Here is a 22,361-nt window from a genome sequence, read left to right on the forward strand (position 1 = left end):
ACCCCCAGCTCAGCAGGGGGGTCTGCTTGTCCTTCTCCCTCTTCCTCTCCCCTTGCTCACTCTCTCTCGAATAAATGAAATCCTTAAAATATGAAGGATAGAGTTCCTACATCTGGCATTATACCAAGAAGTAATCATTTTATGCCATTTCACAGTTACCAAATTTATCTGTGGCATAACACAGTGAACAAAAGACTAGAAGTGTATTACAGTGAAACTTTTTCCAAGGGCTTAGTATTTACAGGAACTACAGCCACTTATATTGAAGAAGATAATGTTAATAACAACACCATCCATGATAGGGCAGTATCATTGGCTGGCTTTGACGTTATCTACCCAAAACATAAAATTAGTGAAGCGTACAAGAAATTTCTAGCAGCAGCCAATCTTGAAATTTGTAGGATGTGTCACAAAATCAGAGGGGCCTACCGAAAGATTATTATTTTTTTCCCAGAATATCAACTGTAGGTCAGTTTCTTTGACAGTTTTAAGATTCCAGTTTTCAACAGTTATAGATAATCTAGAAGGAAAACTGCCCCCCTCCCTTGTGTGTTCCGAAAGCAAACATAGGCTATGAGATAAATTTCTCCTTTCCCTCTTCAGTGTATGCTACTATGGTGTTTCATTACCTATTGCTATGCACTAAATTAACCCCAAACTTAGTGGTTTAAATCAATAACTATGTCATTATTACCTCCCATAATTTCATGGGTTAAAAATTTCGTGGCTCAGCTGGATGTTTCTTCTACTCCATGTGATATCAGCTGGGACTATACTCATCTTGAAGCTTAATTAGACTAGAATGTCCAGGATGGTTTAGTCATGTATCTTATACCTTAGCATGGACAGGTAGAAAACTGGACTCAACTAGGGCATTGAAATATCTGTGTCTCTCCACATAGTCTTAAGGTTTTTTCTATTTCATGCAGCCCTCTCCATTTGGTCCCTTTACATAGCCTCCTTAGCTGGATGCTTGGACTTCATATTTGGTGACCGGAATTCCGCAAAATACAAAATACAAAATACAAAAGTGAAAGCTGTTAGGCCTCAACACTTTTTGGCCCTAAACTCTCATGATGCCACTTCTACCTTATTCTATTGGTTAAAGCAGGTCACAGAGCCAACCCAGATTTAGTGTGTATGTAGGGGACAGTGGAGGGGGGTGTTCATTCATTCATTCTAGAAGGCATGGTTCAGTTGGGACCATATTGGAAAATAGTACAACCAGGGCACATGGTTCAGTTGAGACCATTTTAGCAAACAGTTACCCCTTGAAAAGTATTGAAAATGGACACCAAAAATCAAGAACTAGACCCAATTGAATATGACCTGGCTCCACTGAGCTCATTTTTCATAGAATAGAAAATAAGAAAAAGTATTTGATTGCTGGCTTTCTATTGATTTTTCTTTTAGTATAAACCCAAATATGGATTGTGAAAATTGGCAGTAAAAATTATTTTTAATAAATCCGTGGTCAAGTGTTTGCTTTGGCAACACATATAATAATAACCTCATGGTCAAGAAGAAAGGTAGTGTGTATGTATGGGGGGCATATAATTGGTGATCCCCAGGCTATTTCAGTGAACAATTTATACAAGAGTCACATTATCATTAGCTTAAATGACGAATATGACTTAATTTTGCTCTACCTTATACTGTAAACCTTTGATATCTTTTCAAGCTCTTGTCCTTTTGGGCTGCTTCCATGAGTGGTACCTACGAATAAGCACTGTTCACTACCATGGAAAGACCACCATTTTCTTTCCTTCCCTGTTCCAGCCTTTATGGCGTTTTCTACTCTCAAGACTTCTGTACCTGAGAAGTTGAATGGAAATACCACGTAACTGTTGGCAGTGGTCACAGGTGAACCACTTCCTGCCACAATGCCCACCCGCCTTTTACCTGGGTATCCCTATCCTTTCTGTAGGTGCTGTTGTCTCCCTTGGTATAGGCCCTGTCCTTGTTAGGCACTCTTGCTGGTCCATGCCACTGACGCTCTAAGTCTATAGGGGCCAGATCTCCCACAGGTCAAATGAGAAAGCAGGCTTCCATGCTTTGTTAGCTATCATGCTTGGTTTTTAGTGCCACCCCTTTTTGTTTTTTCTTTAAAGTCTCACTGCCCCGAAGAAATCTGAGTAATAATAATCACTATGTTGAGTGTAGAGTTGTTCTTTTTTTTTCTTTAATATCCAAGTCCAGACCAACCTGAAATGACCTATCAGGTGCCTGGGTTTCCCATTTTTGGGTCACATTGAGATTTTTGCAACACACATGCACATATACACATTCATACATAAATATCACATGCATATATACCTTTCAGATGCTTTCATTTCCTTACAAAGATTATGCTTCTTTAATAGGAACAAATTATTACTAAAATATAATAAAGTAATAGTACATTAATATGACAAATATATTCACTGTTCCACATCTCTTTCCCCAAGAAATACATGGGCTGAATTTCAGAAATAACTTGGAAGTTGAGAGACAAGAGTTTTGGAGAACCAGCTGCCATCTCTGTGAAGTACACTGAGAATGACAGATAAGGGTGAGGAGGGAAGAGTGGACATTGAAAGAACGCTTGCTATGTGTTAAGTGTAAACCTTCCCATTTCTTGGTCATTTTCTTGAGATACTGAGTAAATATTTGAAATTCTTTAAGATATGTATACAATTTAAATACTGATAGACATTTCTCCCAATTCTTTGTGTTTACATTTCTTAGAGACCGGGCCATGGGGTATGTGTGTGCTGGTTGGGGAGGGTGTGGTGAACTCACATGATCTCAGTTACACTATTACTATTAAGGCAGTACCCATAGAACTGTGCCTTGAATACTTCCTTAAAGGGGAAGTAAATCTACATGGGACCATACTATCCTTTTTTTTCTTCTTGGTACATGTTGATAAGACTTCTAGCCAGTGACAGAGAAGCTTCTAGAGTTCATGAAACAGTAAAAGTTGATTTGTCTAGAAAATGCTTTAACTTATCACCTTGATACTTCTGTGTGCAATTAAAGCCATTGGGACAACTGAATACAGTATTGGATGTACTATCCTACATTTCAGTAGTAGGGCAAAGAAACTTGCTAGAGTCGGGGTGAATTTGGAGCTGGGTATAGGTGTCTGGGTGAGGAACCAGGAGACAGAATCAGAGCTGTCTCTTATCCACCAATTTTGATCATTGTTTCCCAGTACTGTAGAGAACTAACTGAGACTTCAGTGGCAGAGAGAGTGAAAAGAAACCCAGGTGTTCTCACCATTTCTTTAGCATCGTGGGGACTGGATGGCCTTTTTGCTATAGATAGGGATGGTGAATTGGAAACATGAGTTCTAGTCCCATAGTGCTTGGGAAGAAGAGAAGTTGTGTTAGCTGGAATCCAGAAACAGATGTCAAGACAAGATTAAGAATGCAAAAGGATTAATGGGGGAAAAGAGGAGGGAGGCAGAGGAGGCCAAAGAGCCAATGGATGACTACATTTCAGCTATCCCCAGTGGAGGGAAGAAAGAAAACAGAAAGGTTGGATAAGAAGAGTCTCAGACCACAGTGAGGTGTTGAGAAGGGTTTGGCCAGCCAGTAAGAAGTTCTACAGCAGAAGTCACCCATCATAGGTGAGGTTGAGGATCTCCCCATCTCTCAGGCATAGAGCTGCTTTGGTAACTGCTATGTGTAGCCTAGGGCTGGAAGCAGTCTCTGGGCAAGAAGGAAGTGGATTCAGTGCACATCTGACTCATCTTACAATGAAGCTTTCTGCAGCAGGAGATCTGACTGGCACATCTTTATGGCCTCCAAAGGAGTTAATATAAATTAAGCAAGGGCAAAGACAGAATTTCTGCCCTAATTAGTCTTCATTTTGATTCACAATATGAGAGATACCAGGAGAAATACCAATCTTCAACTCCTTTCAGCTAAGCAACTTTAGAAAACCCTGGATAATAATGTTGATCTAAATAAACATTGCCAAGTATACAGCTAAAGAAGATTGATTCCTACCACCACAGTGTGTAAGTAGAAGCCTTTATGTTCTTCCTTTTTTTCATCTTACAATTTTCCTCTAACTGCTCAACTCTCTTAATTCTTGCATTAATGAGTGTTTAATTTTGCATGTAAGATTTAAAGCATAAACCTAAGCACAAAGGAGCAATTTTAAGACCATATCTGTCTCTCTTTGTCTTTAGAAGATGTGACAATAATGTGCCCTTCTACTTAAGAGTAAAACACAGGGAATTCCGCCTTTTCTGTTTTGTGTGTTCTTTTGCTGTCTAAGTGTAGATCTGAGTCACAGCTGTTACCATCTTTCTCAGGTTGAGTATTCTAACTTTGGAAATTGTACTCTGCTCCCCACTTGGTAGGAATGGGGTATAATGTGTCTTAACGTGTTTGAGGAAGGTAAGGAAGAATTTACTATGTTTCTTGGGGAAATTGTTGCCTTCTTTGAGTTATTTGGCTGCTTTGCCATCATGTATGAAATGGGCTTTGTCTCAAAACCCACATCTTTTCTCTACCTGATGGCTCAAGAAGGCAATGGGTGTTTCCCCTCCTCTGAAAAGATAAGAGGCTGGTGAAGAGGGTCTCCAAAGTTCTTTCTAGCACTTCGATTTCAACACTCGTGCCTACAATCAGTTATGGAAATGCAATAGCTCACTTGCAGATCGAGCCCACATTATACACAGTGCCTCCATACCCTTTGATGGAATTCCTTTTGCTGCTACTTTTTTTTTTTTACACATTGTTCTGTGAGGGTACATTTCTCTGTATGTGTTTGTTCATTTCTTATTTTGCCGCCCTTGTTGTTTTAATGACTCCTTGCCTTGTCAAGGTCGCTATCTATTTACCTTAAAGTTAAAGTAGATCTCTTTAAGCATTATTCCCCCCAACCCCACAGCGTAAAGGTTATTTTGCTAGGGTAATGGAGTTTCTTTTCATTGACATTCTGGGACAGATCTTTAAATTCCGCTACATCTGGTCACCTTGCCTCAAACCATATTATAGCTGTTACCCTAAATCAGACCTGAACTAAGCATGAACATCTGTACCAGGAATTATGAGGCCCAGCTGAGCACTTTGGACCAGTATGTTCCATCTCACTTCTTTCTGCTTTAACTGTTTAGCAATTATCTTTACAATCCTTAGAAATAGTAATTAAAGTTGGTAAAAGAACAAACAGAATACTGAAATGTCTTTAAGCTCCAAACACCAGGTATATAAATGTCAGTGGCTTAAATATGGTTATGAGAAAGTTTTTATTCACTCCCCGCACCAGTCTTCTTGGGGATCATATTTAGCCTTTCCTTGAGGGAGTATAACAGTGCTAATCAGCTCACAGAGTTGGCAGCCATTAGCTGGGGACACCTGAAGCCACTTCAAGAACTTTTTCATTTTCACAGACAAGCCTGCTGTGGCAGTAGTAGGGACGGATAGCTTTGTTTTAATCACCAAGTGTCCGTCTAAAGAGATTGAGTCGCTCCCCACCCCCCACCTTAAACAACCAACAGTACTTTCAGAGATAAGCAGATGATTTTCTAAGTGGGCTCTTCCAACCATGAAAGCAGTTTATTCAGTGACAGTGTCTCCCTGCTCTCTAGACATATTTGTGAACATGGGCACACACGGTTGTTGATCTCAGCATAAGTTGATAGAGCCTCTTCGGACAGGCGACTGTGAATTTGGAAATATTTACAAATACCATTACTTTGGGACATGGTCTCATGTGTCTGAAATACTTTTTCTGCATTATAATAAGGAAATTTCTTTAGTAAGATTATATGCCCATAATTTTTTTGTTTACATCAAATTACTGTTTATTCATTTTCCCATCTTACTATATTTGAATATTCCTACCAGGAATGAAATTATAGGGATTAATGGAAGGGGAGCCATTGAAAGTAGGCTGGATATTGTTTTGTTTTGTTTTTTCATTGTATTTGTGTCATTAGCATAGCCCTAACATAAATAGACTGTAAAATTATTAATTTCCTTTTCCATATCAGGGACCCTTGTTTATTGCCAAATGGAATTTACTAATGTCAGGCAAACTCAATTTGTTACCAAATGTTAGGCTCTTTAGTAAAGTTAGAAATATCTATATTTTTTTTTGTTTAGAATCTACTTCTCAGTATATTTAGTCCCCAGATTTCATTTAGGACTATTCTTGTTTGCAGCTTAGTGTATAAATATTTTAGGGGGTAGTGATAGGATATTCATCCTTTGGCTTGATTTCCTTCAAACCAAAAGTTACTCATACTTTTAGATTGGGAACAGATTTTCTCTTCCTTCCCTGGTCTCTGAGTCACTTAGATTCTGAGGATCAGATGGTATTGATATTGGGGGGCAGAGCTACCTTTGGGCTCTTGGAGTCCATATAAATTCTTACTTCCTCCTATTATTTGGTAGGGTTTCTCAGAAATGGAGCTAGATATTTTTGAGCGTCCAAGGAAACTTCCTATTCAGCTATTTATTCAGTAAGCATTTAAACGTCACTTGTGCTCATGACCCTGACACCAATCATTTCAGTGTCCATTGGCATCTAAATATAGGTATTTATTCAGAAAACACAGGAACCAGGTACCTAAGTTGTTTTGATGATTATTCTAATCTAATGAGAATTTACAGCTTCACTACCTTAATTCTTAGTAAACGAAGAACCAAAATGCAGACATAAACAGATATTACAAAATCCTTTTGGTTGGAAAAAACGGTGTGGTTTTCAGTGCTACACTTTGCAAGTCATATTGAAACCTAAATCTGACCCATGGGACATGAACTTGGCTACCTTTCAGTTTTCACAGAAAAACTAAACGAAGAAAGAACAACAATAAACTGATAATTTGAGGGTGTCTTTATATGTTTAAACTTCTATTATTTCCACATCCCTTTCTCCAAGCCTGGAAGCCAATGGTTGCTACTCCTGGAGTCGTAAGAACATGATAGCTGCTTCAAAGCTCTGGCCATAATCCATTCCTATCATCAACATTGCAATTGCTATAGAAATTTCAGCTCTTCCTTAATGATGGCGGAGATTCCAAAATTTGAACCAGTTGCTCTGTGCTTTCACATTCCAAATTCTAGTCACAACCCATAAAGCAAACTTGTACAAAGTAGGACATTTGGTGGGGTGGCCAGGGAGTGGGGGAGATTCCTAGCTTTTCTTCCACCAATCGTGTTCAACGTGAGCCGACAACTGTGGGTCAGAATACTAACCAGTATTCTCTGGAGCCACCAAGTGTCAGGTCAAGCAGGGGAATGCTTGGTGCCAGGTTATGATGGGAGTGAGTGTGAAGCAGGAGACAAAAGTTGACATAGTTTGAGTTTCTGACTATATCCTAAAGCCAAATGTAAAACCTTTCATTATTATTCAGTGACTTTGGTTTTTCATTTAAACTACCTTTACCTCCTTTTCCCCTCTCAGGAGATGAAGAATAGAGAGCTACTTGAAAGACTTCCTTGTTTCCTGTATTTACCTATGTCCCTCCCTAAAATCTCTTTATGTTTGATCGCTCAGCCCCACTCGAGAGCACATAAACCACAACAATAAATTGCTTCCATGCCTTCCTGGATCTAATGAGACTCTTCTGGGAGCTGGTATTTCTACATTCCTGGGTTCTCTAAGGAGTACCCCCATGTGCCAAGGACCAGAAAGAGGAGTCAATGTTTGAAGCAGGAAATGAGATTATAATTGGAAAAGCAATCGTCCCCATAGGGAACAAATTCCAGCACATGACAGTCTTTGTGATTCCTGAGGAGCAGTCCTCAGGAGTCTAGAAATCCTGGAGAAACAGGTGACTCAGTCATGATTAATTTTTTCTTGCCCTGTTCCTACAGGTGAATAGCCCAGTTTGAATCCCGTAGAGACTTGAATATATTTTTTAACATTTGATTTCTTAAAAAATAAAATAATTTTTATTTTTAATTTATTAATAAAATTAATAACATTAATAAATTAAATATACTAATTGTTAAATTTATTCATAAGTAAATAATGACAGAGAGAGAGATAGTGAGAGAGGGAACACAAACGGGGCAGTGGAGAAGGAGAAGCAGGCTTCCTGCTGAGCAGGGAGCCCATCACGGGGCTCGATCCCAGAACCCTGGGATCATGACTTGAGCCAAAGATCGATGCTTAATGACTGAGCCACCCAGGCCCCTGAGACTTGAGTTTTTTGGAGACACTGTCTCTGATTCCTAATCCTAACATCGGCACTGGCTATGTGTAAAATTCCTCCCCTTCTCACATTTCTGTTTTCTGACTGAAAAACTAACACCATTGCATCTAAAACATAATGGGGTGCCAATTTTGCTGCATCTTTTATAATATGCTAACTACCTTATAACTGCAAGGGGAGTTTTGCCATATCAGGTGTAAAGTAACTGTATTTCCCAAACCGAGAATCAGGAAACTTGGTCTAACCATGGGAAAAAGAATTTTTAAACTGTGAGTTATCTGGAAATTTTCATGTTTCAGTCAACATTTAGTTGAATCCAGGGCCTGGGGAATGATAGCGCAAAGAACCATAGGTGGCTCTCAAGTAACTAATTGTAACAAGTTGAATGTAATGTCCTGAATGTATTTTCATGGAAAACCAATAGAAGAATGCCTAAAAATGATGAAATGTAGTATGTTTGGATTGTCCTTGTTAATAATTTCTGTTGGTATAACTAGACCATTAGACCCAGTTGCATGTTACGTATCTGTTCTTCCCGGATGGTTCTTATCTCAACTCTCGTATCCTCACATTTGCCATACTTTCCCTCCGCAACCTCATTCACCCCAACTTATTATCTACCCCCCATATGATGCCAACACTTACATATCATCTCTGGACCGGTCTCCTTGTAGTACACAAAACTCAGCTTCCTTTGCCTATGCTACACTAAAGCTCCACTTCTCTGGAACCAGACTTCCCATCTAACTCACATAATTGCTCTTCCTGAAGTATTTCCTATTTGTTGTAAGGGCTCCTATCCACTTTTCTCTTCTGGTCAAATCCAGGCAGAAAATATAGACATAACCTGAGACTTATCACTTGCATTTAGCTGGCCACCAGATTTTCTGGTCCTTTCCTTTTCTCCTAGCCCCTCAGGTCTTCTTGAGTTCTCATGATCTGAAACTGGCCCCCTCATCTCCAGTCTTACCTCCTCAAGGCTACCAGAATGCACTTCCAAACTCATAATACCAAGCAAGACTGGCTGCTTTGGTCTTTCAGTGAGTGTAATTCATAATCTGTTGCTATCCCATGCTCTCGTGTACCTCCAGACTCTTGCCCATGCTTGATTTCATAAGACACAAATATGGTATCTCATGCCTTACTGCCTTTCCTCAATCCCCTCCCCTTCCCCTTGTCGGGCTAGTAAATCCTGACCCTTCCTTTAACCTCACTTTAAAGTCTTTCATAATCCTTCTTCCGAGAGATAATCAACCTTGCTCGTGGCATCCCGTGTTTACTTAGAATTTTTTCATTGTTGGGGCACCTGGGTGGCTCAGTGGGTTAAGCCTCTGCCTTCAGCTTGGGTCATGATCCCAGTCTCCTGGGCTCTCTGCTAGGCGGGGAGTCTGCTTCCCTTCTCCCTCTCTGCCTGCCTCTCTGCCTACTTGTGATCTCTGTCTGTCAAATAAATAAATAAATTCTTAAAAAAAATAATTTTTTCATTGTACTATTAGAGCAGGTTAGCCATAGTAACAAATAGTGTCTAACATGTGCACCTTCCAACACAGTAACTGTTACTTCTTGATCATGTTACGATATGAGGTAAGGGAACAGGTCATGGGACGGCCTTCCTGCATACAGTCATTCAGGGAGCCAGGCTAATGGAACCTCTGACACCTTTAACAATTGACGTCAGGATTTCCCTGAGGCTGTCGCCATTCCAGACGGACCTGAGGGCAACAGAGCACAGAAGGAATGTGGGAGACTTTTATGAGTAGTCCTAGTGTATCACCAGTCACTTCAACAAGCTAAAACTCAGCCTTGGCCACCTTCGCTACAGAGGAGGCTAGAAAATGGGCTTTAGGTGTACCAGTGATGATAAAAAGATGACAGCTTTTGGTGAGCATCTAGTAGACTCTGTTACATCCATGTACGCATGAGACAGTGCCCTGAAAGGAAGAACTCTATCCAATAATACAGGTCCTGGTACTTGGTAGTACTTGAGTAAATGTGTGTACATATGAATAACTGAAAAAAAAAAACCCAAATGAATAAAAGATACTACTTTGCATGGATTGACTGATTGATTGGTCAATTTAAAGATTTTATTTTTTTATTTGACAGAGAGAGACAAAGTGAGGGGGAAACACAAGCAGGAGTAGTTGGAGAGAGAGAAGCAGGCTTCCTGCTGTGCAGGGAGCCTGATGCGGGGCTCAATCACAGGAACCTGGGATCATGACCTGAGCCGAAAGCAGACACTTAATGACTGAACCACCCAGGTGCCCCACTATTTTGGATTTAAGTAATCATTTTGAAAATCAGTTTGAAATAGAAGTCTAAGATTTACATATTTATCTATCTATCTATCTATCTCTATATATATCTCCTTCATTGTAACAGTATTTCTAAAACACACAGACTGTAAAAATTATTATCCATGATTTGATAGATACAGATATTCAAAACTAACTTAATAATGATCAAATTAATTTGGGTACTCTAAATTGCCTAATTAGTAATAATTGTTCATGAATGGAAATTAAATTAGAAACAGATAAGCACAGGATATCTATAGGGAGAAAGTGGTTATAATTACATTCCTCTAACTTGTATGTTCTTATCTATTCTCAATATTAAATTGAATTTTAGTTTAATTAAGACCTTCTGCCTTAGTATCACATCAAAGTATTGGGGAAGTTGAGCATCTTGGTAAGAGTTGTGATTTATAAATGTCAACATTCTTGGGAAATACAAACAGGCAGAAATGCTTTCTAAATCAAATACACAGCTATGATTGAGAATTAAAACCTAAACCAAATAAACTAAGTGTTTGCTGATAATTCTTCCTTTTTGTAGCATTGCATCTTCAGTCTTTGTGTTTGACATCTCACTTTCTCTTTTGGAGCATATTTGAGTCATTTGTCTCTTTCTTTTATCAGTTTAACAAAAGAAACCTGTTTTTCATAGGCATAAATTTCTCCCGAGGAAAATACACAGAAGTTGATTAGTCTCTTCAGATTTTTAGCTTTTAAAGACTATGACATTGCCTGACAAGGTGGCCACCATTTTGAATAATGGAGTTAGAATTAGAAAGAGCCTAAGATTGCTGGAGAAATCATTGATGAAACTTCAGTAGTGATCAGCATACATTAGTCCTTTTGCAAAGAGTGACACGAAAACACATGAATTCTAGGTCACTTTAAACTCAGGTTGTGATCTTTTTGAGAAAAAGCTGCACAAGTGTGGCTACTCTTTATCTGGAGCTTGAATGGCTGTGAGGAGTCCTTGAGCACAGGGAGGTGAATTTGGAATGCGCCCAACCGGAAGTGGAGAATCCCTGAGCTTCTGATCGGGGACGTTACAGGGTCAAGACAGGTTTTGAAGTGTATGTAACTGCAGACTCCAGGAATGATTGACCCTGATAAGAAAAGAAATGAGAAGTTTAATTTTAAGTGTAACAGGAATAAGTTAGGTTACCCAGAAGGATCCATTTCCAAGAATTACTTGCAATTCTACCTCTGCTTATTTAGTACTGGCTAATTCTTATGAAACAGTGTAGGCAAAGAAACAAGATAACCTCTCATCAACCCTGCCTCTTGATGATTATATCAATTTTCGATTGCTGTATAACAAATTACCACAGATTTAATGGCTGAAAACAAGACACAAGTGTTATCTCACAGTTTCTATAGGTCAGAAGTCTGGCAGCCATGGCTAGATTCTCCAGTGAGAGTCTCGCTGGGCTAAAATCAAAGTATTGGCAAAGTTGTAGTTTTCCTCTAGGACAAAGGTCCTCTTCCAAGCTCTCCATTGTTGGTAGAACACATTTTCCTCTCACGCTTCCCATGTGCCTCCTGCCTTGATTTTCAAGTAAAAAATGGCAGGTCAAGTCCTTGTCATACTTTGAATCTTTTTGACTTTCTCTCCTGCCCTCAGCTCAGAGAACGTTGTTTTTAAGGACTTCTATGATTACACTGGGCCCACTTTGATAATCCAGGATACTAACCCTATTTTGAAGTCAGCTAATAAGTAAACTTAATTACATCTGCCAAGTCCCTTTGCCATGTTAAGCAATATCTTCACAGATAGGATACTAGGGAGTTGGGGGGCCCAAGACTCTGTCTACCCCAGTGATACTGACTATGCTATATAACAGAATCCATTTACATATAAATTACAGAAAATTCTATTCCTTTCCTACAAGTTTAAGGATTAAAATTATTTGAATTTATTATGAATTATTACAGACATTGAAGAAGGCATAAATTAATAATATGAACAGCCACATATTCCTCAAATGATATTACCGATACCATAAAAAGGTGTGCAATTTAAAATGTATAAAAATTAAATTTATACTAACATGAAGATAATGCAATACCGATTTCCAATATCTATTAAGGACATTATAAAAATGGTCAAAGAATTTTATGTATGTAAAAAGCTGAAATTTTTAATTGTTCCTTGAGGAGAATGTGCTTTTGATAGTAACTGTGGCTGTCATCTGTTGATTACTTCTTCTAGGTCAGTCACTGTACTAAATGCTTTCCATGTATCAAATGTATTTAATGTAATAAGTGTGTTTCCATGTATCTCCTGTCTTTTCAGCAACCCAGTCATGCTGATATAAGTCCTGTCTTGTAATGTGTAGGTAAACATGTTTGGAGAAGTAGTGGGAAGCCTGGGTGAATCCACAGCCCCTTGAATTTATGGGAGCTGTACTCAACAATGTGTCCTCCACCAGAGGTTTGAGGCCCGCAGTAGCGCAATGTGATAATGAAAAGAAGGGAGTTTTAGAGTCAGACCCATATTTGAGTCCCCATTTCAACACTTACTGACTTGCCAAATTCCTGAAACCTCTTTGCCTCCAGTTCCTAATTTATAAAGTGTGGCTAATAACAGACACCTCCTGGGGCTACTGCAAGATAACTCGAGTAAAGAACCTGGTATGTGATAAGCTCTAGATAAAAGTTCTCCAGTGCCTCCCTCCAGAGTAGCTGAAGTGCATCTGGTTCTAAAGTACTTGAATAACTCGGGAAGTCATGTGTGGGCACAGGCCAGCTTCTTCTTATCTGGTAGATAGTTAATAGGACGTGAGGATTCACCTAGATACTCTTATCTGTGGAAATAGGGATTGATCCCTGTGGGTCCAAGATACCTGGGTGGCGTATACATAAGGATAGCCCGATAGATTAAATATACCCTTGACCTGGCCTCAAAGATAACTTATGATCTCTGAATTTGTCAGTCAATAAAGAGGTGCCAACTTAGCAGCGGACTTCGCTGGCATCCATCCAAGAAGCCGCATGCCAGAACATTCTAGTGGTTCTCACATTAATATGTATTTGCTTGTGTTGTGTTTGATTGCTCTAATCGGACTTGAAATGCGTCCAAGAAGTTTCTTCAACTCAGAGACATTATTTCCTCAGTGTCCCCTCCCTCCAGGCTCTGTCTGAAGGCTTAATTGGCTATCTTATCTCCCTAGGTATGCGGAGACCAAAGCCAAGGGGCTGTTTTCCTGAGGGAATTTACGCTAATTCGGCGAGAGAGCCTTCATGAAGATTTCCTGTCTGACCTCTTGAATAGTCACAAAACTGAAGACCTGGTAGAGTGTCTCTTTTATTTCTTCTTAGAAACACTGAAGTTCATTTGGTGATTCTGACTTGCAATGGTGGTTGGTTTTAGCAAATGTGAAGAGGTTTGAACGGTATTTTCTCATATCCATGAGGAGAAAGAAGCAAAGTGAGAGCTCAGTGGACAGACTGTGGGGGCAGCTTTCTACCCCTTTCTGGGTCTGGCTAACTACAAACCTTTCAGTCCAGCGTTTAAGTTTGTCTGGGGCAGCCTGCAAAGGATTCACATGAAAATCACTGATGTTTTGCCAGTGAGTCTGAACAAGAAATGGTAGTAATTTAAATGAGTGAAGAAGGAAAAAGGAGATTTATATATGAATTGTTTGATGAGTCAATGGAAATTCCACCATCTTCCCATCCTGGTTTCTTTGTGGCTATTTTTAGTTCAAAGTGTTAGTCATATTTATTTTATGAAAGTTTGTTTCTCTGGTGGTGGTTTTGAAAAAAACAAAAAACAAAAAACAAACAAACAAAAAAAATTGGAAGTCTTCATAATGAGCTCTGAAATTAAAACAAGCAGCATAGTTGACTGGAGATGTCAAGAGTTAGGATCTTCTCTACTTGCAAATAGAGCTGTAATTTGTCATCTGTGCTTTATTGTGAGAATCGGAAAGAACTTCTGAAAATTTTAAGTGTGGCTCTTCAGGGTGGTGACCTTGTGCTCAGAAGTGCTCAGGCTGGAATTAGAGGAGCCCAGTGGATTTCCTTTGCAGTCAGAATATAATGTCTTAGGCGGGTGCCTGGGGGGCTCAGTCGGTTGAGCATCTGCCTTCGGCTCAGGTCGTGATCCCAGGGTCCTGGGATCGAATCCCACATTGGGCTCCTTGCTTGCTGGGAGACTGCTTCTCCCTCTGCCTGCTGCTCCCCCTGTTTGTGCTCTCTCTGTGTCTCCCTGAAAAATAAATAAAGAATTCTTTAAAAAAGAAAGAATGGGCTTTCCTCTGTACGTAAGGATCTTCTTTGTCCTAGCTGCTTTCAAGAGGTTCTGCCTACAATTATAATTCTTCATTCTTACTATTAGGTGTCTTGAGGACTTGAAGTGGCGGGGGGTGGGGGGGGTGGGAGGGCGGGGTACCAGGTGGTGGGTATTATAGAGGGCACGCATTGCATGGAGCACTGGGTGTGGTGAAAAAAATAATGATACTGTTATGATGAAAATAAATAAATGAAAAAATAAATAAAAAGATAATTAAAGGAAAAAAGAAAGAAAGAAAGAATGAATGAAAGAAGGAAGAAAGAACATGTCCAAAGCAAACACACAAGTGGCTTTCTTTCTACCTCCTCTATCCCGCCTGCTATAGCCTCTCTTAAGAGGGCGTTTTGGGCACATTTATCTCATAAACTTCCCTTCTATTTACTGAATAAATCCGTTTTCTTGGTGGCCACTTGCGGCCACTGCTTACTGTTTCTGTCATTTCCATCTTCTCTATGACAGACGTTCACATTCTTCTCAAAGCTTGTGCCCCAGCATGGGCAGGAAGAGTGGTAGAGATTCCCAAGAGTACTGTAATTAATTTTCATAAAGTTTATATATATTTCTCAGTAAACTCAGAAAATGCAGAGCTGACCTTTTAAACTTTTCTTGTTTGCTTAAGGCTTTTTTGGTGTGATCTGCTATGGTACACACACGTTCCCACCTAAGTTTTATTACTTCTTTCTCAGAACATTATTTCATAATTATCTTTAAATTTTGTCCCACTGATGTTATACAAATCTGAAATATGTTAGCTCACTTTGGACTGGGTCTATGAAAAGATCAAGTAAGTATTGCTCTGTGGATACCATGGACAAACCTCAGAAGCAAGTCTAATTATTACATAATTTACACCATAAAGGAAATTGAATAATATTAACTAATTATGAACATAATGGAACTGTGATAGTGGTGCCACGGAATACAATTTTTGTCACTTGGCAAGCATTGAGGGGTGTTGCCAATGTTTTGTTACATACTATTACCTGGATTTGCATTGTAATAAAAACTGTTGATGCCCCAGAGTTTTCTCAAACCCACTGACATTGTAAGAGTGGAGAGAGTGGAAGCATTTAAGCTGAAAGAGGAATTACCTACCAGCATAAATAGAAGTGGGGTTGTACAAGAAAATGGGAAGGAAGAGAAAAGATCAAAGCTTCCTGAATACCAGAAGCTAATCCAGTATCCTAATAAATTTGTGAAATTCTGTCAATTTCTTTGGAAGGTATGTCTATTTGAGGACTTCTTTTGTCCCCTAGGATATAAATCTTTTAAAATATGAGTTTAGGGGTGCCTGGATGGCTCAGTGGGTTAAACCTCTGCCTTTGGCTCAGGTCATGATCCAAGGGTCCTGGGATAGAGCCCTGCATCAGGCTCTCTGTTCAGCAGGGAGCCTGCTTCCGCCCACCCCCGCTTGCCTCTCTGCCTGCTTGTGATCTCTGTCTGTCAAATAAATAAATTAAAAATCTTAAAATAAAAAATAAAGTATGACTTTATTTTTCTGAAGAGGCATTAAAAGATGAATCACCACTTGCTATGTTTGTCTAAGGGGAAGAGTTCAAACATGAATTGTTACTTGTAGCATTAGCCAGAACCCGGAAACTCCTTTTGTGGCCCAGATGTATGAATCTCTGCTATATTGTGAGGAGGCTCTGAAGCAGAATGGGAGAATCATCAGTGAGAAAACTTCCTGGTATAGGTCACAAAAACCACTTCCCAGTGGTTGAGCATAATCTGTCCATTTCTATCTGCCTACAAGCAAGTCTTCATTAGTAGCCCAGTGATAATCATATTCACTCCTCCTACTGGATTAGCAGCTCTGCTCCTTGAGGCGGGATCCACGCTGAGGCAAATATGCACAAGAAGGGCCTTATATATGTGAAAATCTGGGGCTCCTGGATGGCTTAGTTAATCGTCCAACTCATGATTTTGGCTCAGGTCATTGAGCCCTGCGTCAGGCTCTGCTCAAAACGGAACCTGCTTGTCTGTCCCCTCCCCCTGCTCTCTCCCTCTTGCTCTCAAATAAATAATAAATCTTAAAAAAAAATGTGAAAATCTTTCTAAATGCAAAGTATTTTTGTTAATTGCATGAATGACTTCAGTTTTTAATGAAGGGTTGAAAGAACATTTGGGATTGTCTTCCATGATGTTCTTTCAAGCCAGTATATAAGTTTATGATAAAGAATATGAAAGCAGGGGGATTGAAAATTTATAGTTGTGGAAGTAACAAATCGATCCCAGTATGTATAACATTTTGGGCAGAAGTGGCATTAAGTGTAAGAAACACCTTGTCACACTGTTGGGTAAAATTATTGCTATCCTCATTTTAAGTCTTTAATTTTTCTTCTCTCATGCTCTTTCTTTTATTCTTTCAAAAAAAAAAAATTGAAAACCAGAACAGCCTGACTTAACAGACTTGTGGAAGACTCTTTTACCTAAAACCTTATTTTGGGGGCACCAGGGTGGCTCAGTGGGTTAAGCCGCTGCCTTCGGCTCCGGTCATGATCCCAAGGTCCTGGGATCGAGCCCCACATCAGGCAGTCTGCTCAGCAGGGAGCCTGCTTCCTCCTCTCTCTCTCTGCCTGCCTCTCAGCCTACTTGTGATCTCTATCTGTCAAATAAATAAATAAAATCTTTAAAAAAAAATAAAAATAAAATAAAACCTTATTTTGGTCATTTTGACCTTAAAGTGACACTTCCTCAACCAAGACCTTGTGGCACAAATTGTCTTCTACATTGCATTAGGAAAACTTTCTAGTTTCCTACTAGAAACTCTCTCTGCAGCGGCTAATTCCATTGTCCATACTTCGAAAGGCAGAGTAAGGGAGCTGTTTTTCTAGAATCTAGAAACTTCTAATCCTTGTCTGAAACTGTATGTATGTGATTTGCATTGTTTGCAAAAATAGGATGTTTGTCAAAGGCCATTATTCAATATTGGAATAGTTGAGAAACAGCCCCTGTTGGCTTTGGTTGTCAGCTAGATACAAAATTAAGATGATAATTAACATGAAATTCACTACAGAATGAGATTTCCTTCAGTAGGTAGTTTAATGCAAACCTCACTTGCCTGCGGACTTGTGGTTCACAAAGCAGTTTTTTTAAGCCACTCTTGTACCTTTGTACAAAATGAAAGTCATTTAAGCGATTTCATATTTAATAATACTTTATTATAAAATAAATCATAAGTTATTTCAGTCGAGGGTAGAGTGTTCCTTGAATAACTGGGAAAATAGAGGTGAGCTTTCAGGAGAGGGACCCTCAGAAAAGCCTATTTTTTCATAATCATGTGTGAAAAGGGAGTTTGTTTTTAAGGTCAAGTCAGTAATTCTCTGAAGCTCGACTGAAATAAAAAATCCAGTTGATTAAAAATGGTTCTGCTTTGAAGTAAATTAGTTTTTTCTTCCTCAGTTGAGATGGGAGAACTGGTGGGGACAAGTATTATTTCTATGAACTGAAAAATGAGTTCAACCAACACATAAACACTTACATAAAACGTAATATAACCATTCCCATATGTTCTCAAGGTGTTCACCAACCTCCTCCCCAACCTGCCAAGGGAGAGGAAACAGTGGAATTTAACTGCTAACATCTGAAGATAATAACTTCATTGCTTAATTGTACTTCTAAGTCGGCTACTATTTTTTGAGCATTTAGTGTACATAAACACAAGGAAGTAGCCCTGTGTCAATTAAGTTACAATTTAAGTTACTGAATGTGAGCAATTAAATGTTTTTAAAACAAATTTAAAAATTTGTTGATCTCTCAGCAGCATCTTCCCATCTGCCCTGATTCCATACCCTCTGGACTTTTCCTAAGACTGTGAAGCAGGTATTAACTTTTCATTGCAAACACACAACACTCAAAAGTGGCACACAGCTTCATAAAGCCTTATTGATTAGCGACTAGTGCATTTTTTTTCTTAACTGATTTTATGCAGAGAAGAAATGCGCAGTGATATTGAAGGAGACAGGTGTTTTAAAAGTGGAAGTGCATTCCCATTCAGTCTGTGATTTTTGTGACATCCTTATGGGTGTAACTTGAATTGGCTATCCCATGGGAAGATATACTGAGACAGAAAGACTAGATTTGGTTTCTAGTACATTTGCCACTTCAAGTTATATAATATGATATCACTGAGAAAAAAATCAGAACACCCTACAAAGTATATATAATATGTCACCCTGTGAGGGTTTTAAATATTTTATTTGCCTGCGTTTGCAAGACTTAGCTAATGCATTCTGACTCTATTGGTCATGAACTATTGAAAAAAAATACTATAACTTCAGCATATGAATATTTTATATAACTTCACATTTTCTGATTATTTGGTATTCTAAACAAGTAGTCTACATCATTTCTACACTTCTGTGAAGGAAGCTTGGAGAAGACCAAATAGGGATCAGGCACCTTTCTGTAGGGAGTTTCTACAAATTTCTCAGAACAACTTGAGATAGAGTAATAACAGCTTTGTTTGGCAATAGTGTCGACCAATTGGAAATGTAATTTTTGAAAGATACCACTCATAATTGTAATAAAACTATAGGAACAAAAGTCTGAGAAAGATGTAAAATAATTCAAAGGTGAAGAGTTTATCAGTGGCATGCCAATACTCATTAACCATCTATTTTCAATGTTAGTAGTCATCAGGGATTTATAAATTAAAACAACAGCATTCAGTACCCATCGTATTGGCAAAAAATTAGAAGAACCAACCAAGGCAATATCAGTGAGGAAGAAAGGTAGTAAGAAACTCCTGTATTGCTGTTGGGGTACAAATTGATAGAGACACTTTGAAGAGCAACTTTCTGATGTCTATAAAGTTGAGTATAAGCATAGCCAAAATCCTATCAATTTCCCTTTAGAAGCCTACCCTAGAGAAACAATTACACAGATGTTCAACAAAGTATTGAATGTTTCAGCCTACAACTGAAAGAAAACCTTAAATATTCATTAGAAGGTAAGTGAATGAGCTATCGGTGGTTTAGTCATAAAATAAGATGCTCTAGAAGCAGTTAAAATAAATAACTAGATCTATATGCATTGGATCAATTTCAAAACTATAATGTTGAGGGGAAAATGATACTACTTTATAATGTACAATTTATATTAATTTTAGTATCACATAAATATTTATTAGATAATGTTTAGAGAAAATGATGATGTATAAACCAAGGGTGGGAAAAATTTGCTCCAGCTTTGTAATGTTAGTTACTCTCTGCATAGGCAGAAAAGAAGAATATCAGGTTGGGACCCTGTGCATAGTACACTTTAACCATATCTGTAATATTTTATTTTTCAAAAAAGATCATGGTAAGATGTTAATATGCTTAAATGGCTAGTGGTTGCAAAAAATAGTTTATTTTATTATTCCCTGCACTTTTTATGATTGGAATATTTTTAAATACATGCATAATAAAACCTTCAGGAAAATGTCTGGCAAAAATCAGCACAAAATGCTGTTTTTATTAGCAGTGGTTGAACTGGCAAATCATTGAAACATAACGTGACAAAGCTCAGTACCCAAGATTTAGTATATACACAATTCACATTTTTGCCTCACCATATAATTAAGGAGTAGTCAAATGTATGACAACAGAATTCGAGATCATGAGGCCTCCTATCAGTTCATGAACTGCAGCTTTAGTAAATAATGTCAGGATGATGAATCTCAGTATTTAAGGAGAGAGACTACTTCTTACACTTGACCTTTGGAATTAACTGAAAAAAAAAAAAAAAAAAAACCATTATCCTGGGGGGGTGTTTTTTTTTTCTTTTTCAATTTCCAATTTCCTTACAGCTTATACCGTTCCTATCTGTTGTTTATGAGATAACCACCATTTGCTAGGAGTCTGTCATTTACTTTAAACAACAAATAGATATGAAGATTAATTATCTAAAAGACACGGGAACTAATAAAATGTGAAGCATTATAAATCCCAACTCTCAAGCAAGCAGATTATTAAGGCCAAACAGCCTCTCAAATAAAAAAAAAATATATAATTCTGTTAAAAAATTAACATTAGTTAGAAATATATAAATAACGTGTGAACTTGAGGACTCTGTTCGAGTACATTTTCAGGTTTCAAGCTGTGAGATCCTTCCCAAAGAAACTGTCGTACTAGTGAAATTTTGGTATTAAAGAAATTCTTCCTAATTTCACACCAACGCTGTTCCTTTAAATGAGTGTTCAAATTCCTGAGATAGGGTCCATTCCCAGTTATCCCAAAGTAAGCCAGAGTACTTTGAAATGACTACTGAATATCTTAAGTAGCAGTTACAAATGCAAGCAACTGATTCCTTGCTGCTTTACTTTGGAAGTTTGCTAATAAGCACAGACTAACTAAGGACTGTGATTTAAATTGCTCCTCAGAAAATCACTTGGGGCACCAAAAAATAATTTATTGCTTCTTTAATAAAAAGAGCTAATTCAGCTCATGAAAAAAGACAACTTTCAGAGGAGTTCCTTAGCAGCTTCTGAGGTAGTGCTGAAACTGTCTGGCTGTATGATGAGTTCCAATGCCTGTCTTCAACAGACCACTGATGACCTGCTTGTGCGTGAAGGTGATGTCCAGTGTCCATCAGTAGTTGAAGGCAGCTGGAGGGGGGGCAGTGGCCAACTCCGCCAGCAGCTGGACAAGGTCACTGGCACCAGGCATCTGCGTAGGGAGGTGCTGAGTAGAATCAGAGAGGTCAGAGGACAGCCTAATGGAATCCTATAACGGAGAGTCCAAATTCTGCCACTTGAATTTAAGAAAATATGACAGAATACTGTGGGTTGTGGGCAGGAGCAAAGTGACCCCTTGATGCCTCACATCCTCTTGAAGTTTATATAATTTTGTAATTGGATAGACTTTTTTTTTTTAAGTAGGTGCTATTTCAAAGTAGGTAGATATTTAGGTGTTTACACTGAGATTATAATTGGGTGGGCCAATTGAAGCAAAACATTAAAAGGACATTCTTTACTAGCATGATATTATTGAATAGAAACAATCTCTAAAGATTGATTTTAAAATGCTCTATACCATTTTTACATTTGTTAGTAGTAACTTGTAAGTAAGAAGAAGGTCACGGTCATGTTTTTGTTCGACTTCAGAAATAACAGCATTATTGCTCAATGGAATGTTTTGAAAGGAACACATTTTAGTTTTCCTTTGTCTTTATTAAGTTTGATTTCAACTTGATATTGACAAAGAGCAAAAGGAATGCTAAAAAAAATAAAGATCTGTTATTTATATTACTTAATTGTACATATGTAACTTCTGCTAAGTGAAAAGACCTTTATCTACAATTATATAGTTTTACCTAAACTAAAAATGTGGAATTTGATGTAAAAGTGTCACTTATGGAGCCTAAAACCCAAGGAGGGTTTGTGTTGTTGGGTTGAGGCTTTCCAATAGGCTATGAGACTTGAGGCAAGACATATATCTTCCTGAACCTCGTTTTCCTGACCTTTAAGATAAAATATACTCTGGATGGCTTTGCAGCTCCAGAATACTGTGTTTCAAATTAGATATTTAATGGAAACTTCAAATTCCGTGGAGTTGCTTTTTGGTGATATTGTTTGATTACCACTCCAATTATTATTTTTTTTATTTTTAAAGATTTTTAT

General features: G+C 38.3%; 1 long non-coding RNA gene across 1 annotated transcript in view; it reads left to right on the forward strand.

The window, feature by feature from the left end:
• The window catches only part of LOC309846455, a 398,332-nt gene that overhangs the window by 237,586 nt on the left and 138,385 nt on the right, over nt 1-22,361 (forward strand). Inside the window, exon 2 of the long non-coding RNA XR_014301945.1 lies at nt 13,632-13,751. This is a non-coding gene — a long non-coding RNA (uncharacterized lncRNA). The remainder of the gene's footprint in view (nt 1-13,631; nt 13,752-22,361) is intronic.

Source organism: Mustela nivalis (genome assembly GCF_964662115.1).
Source record: "Mustela nivalis genome assembly, chromosome: 13".
Lineage (NCBI taxonomy): Eukaryota > Metazoa > Chordata > Mammalia > Carnivora > Mustelidae > Mustela > Mustela nivalis.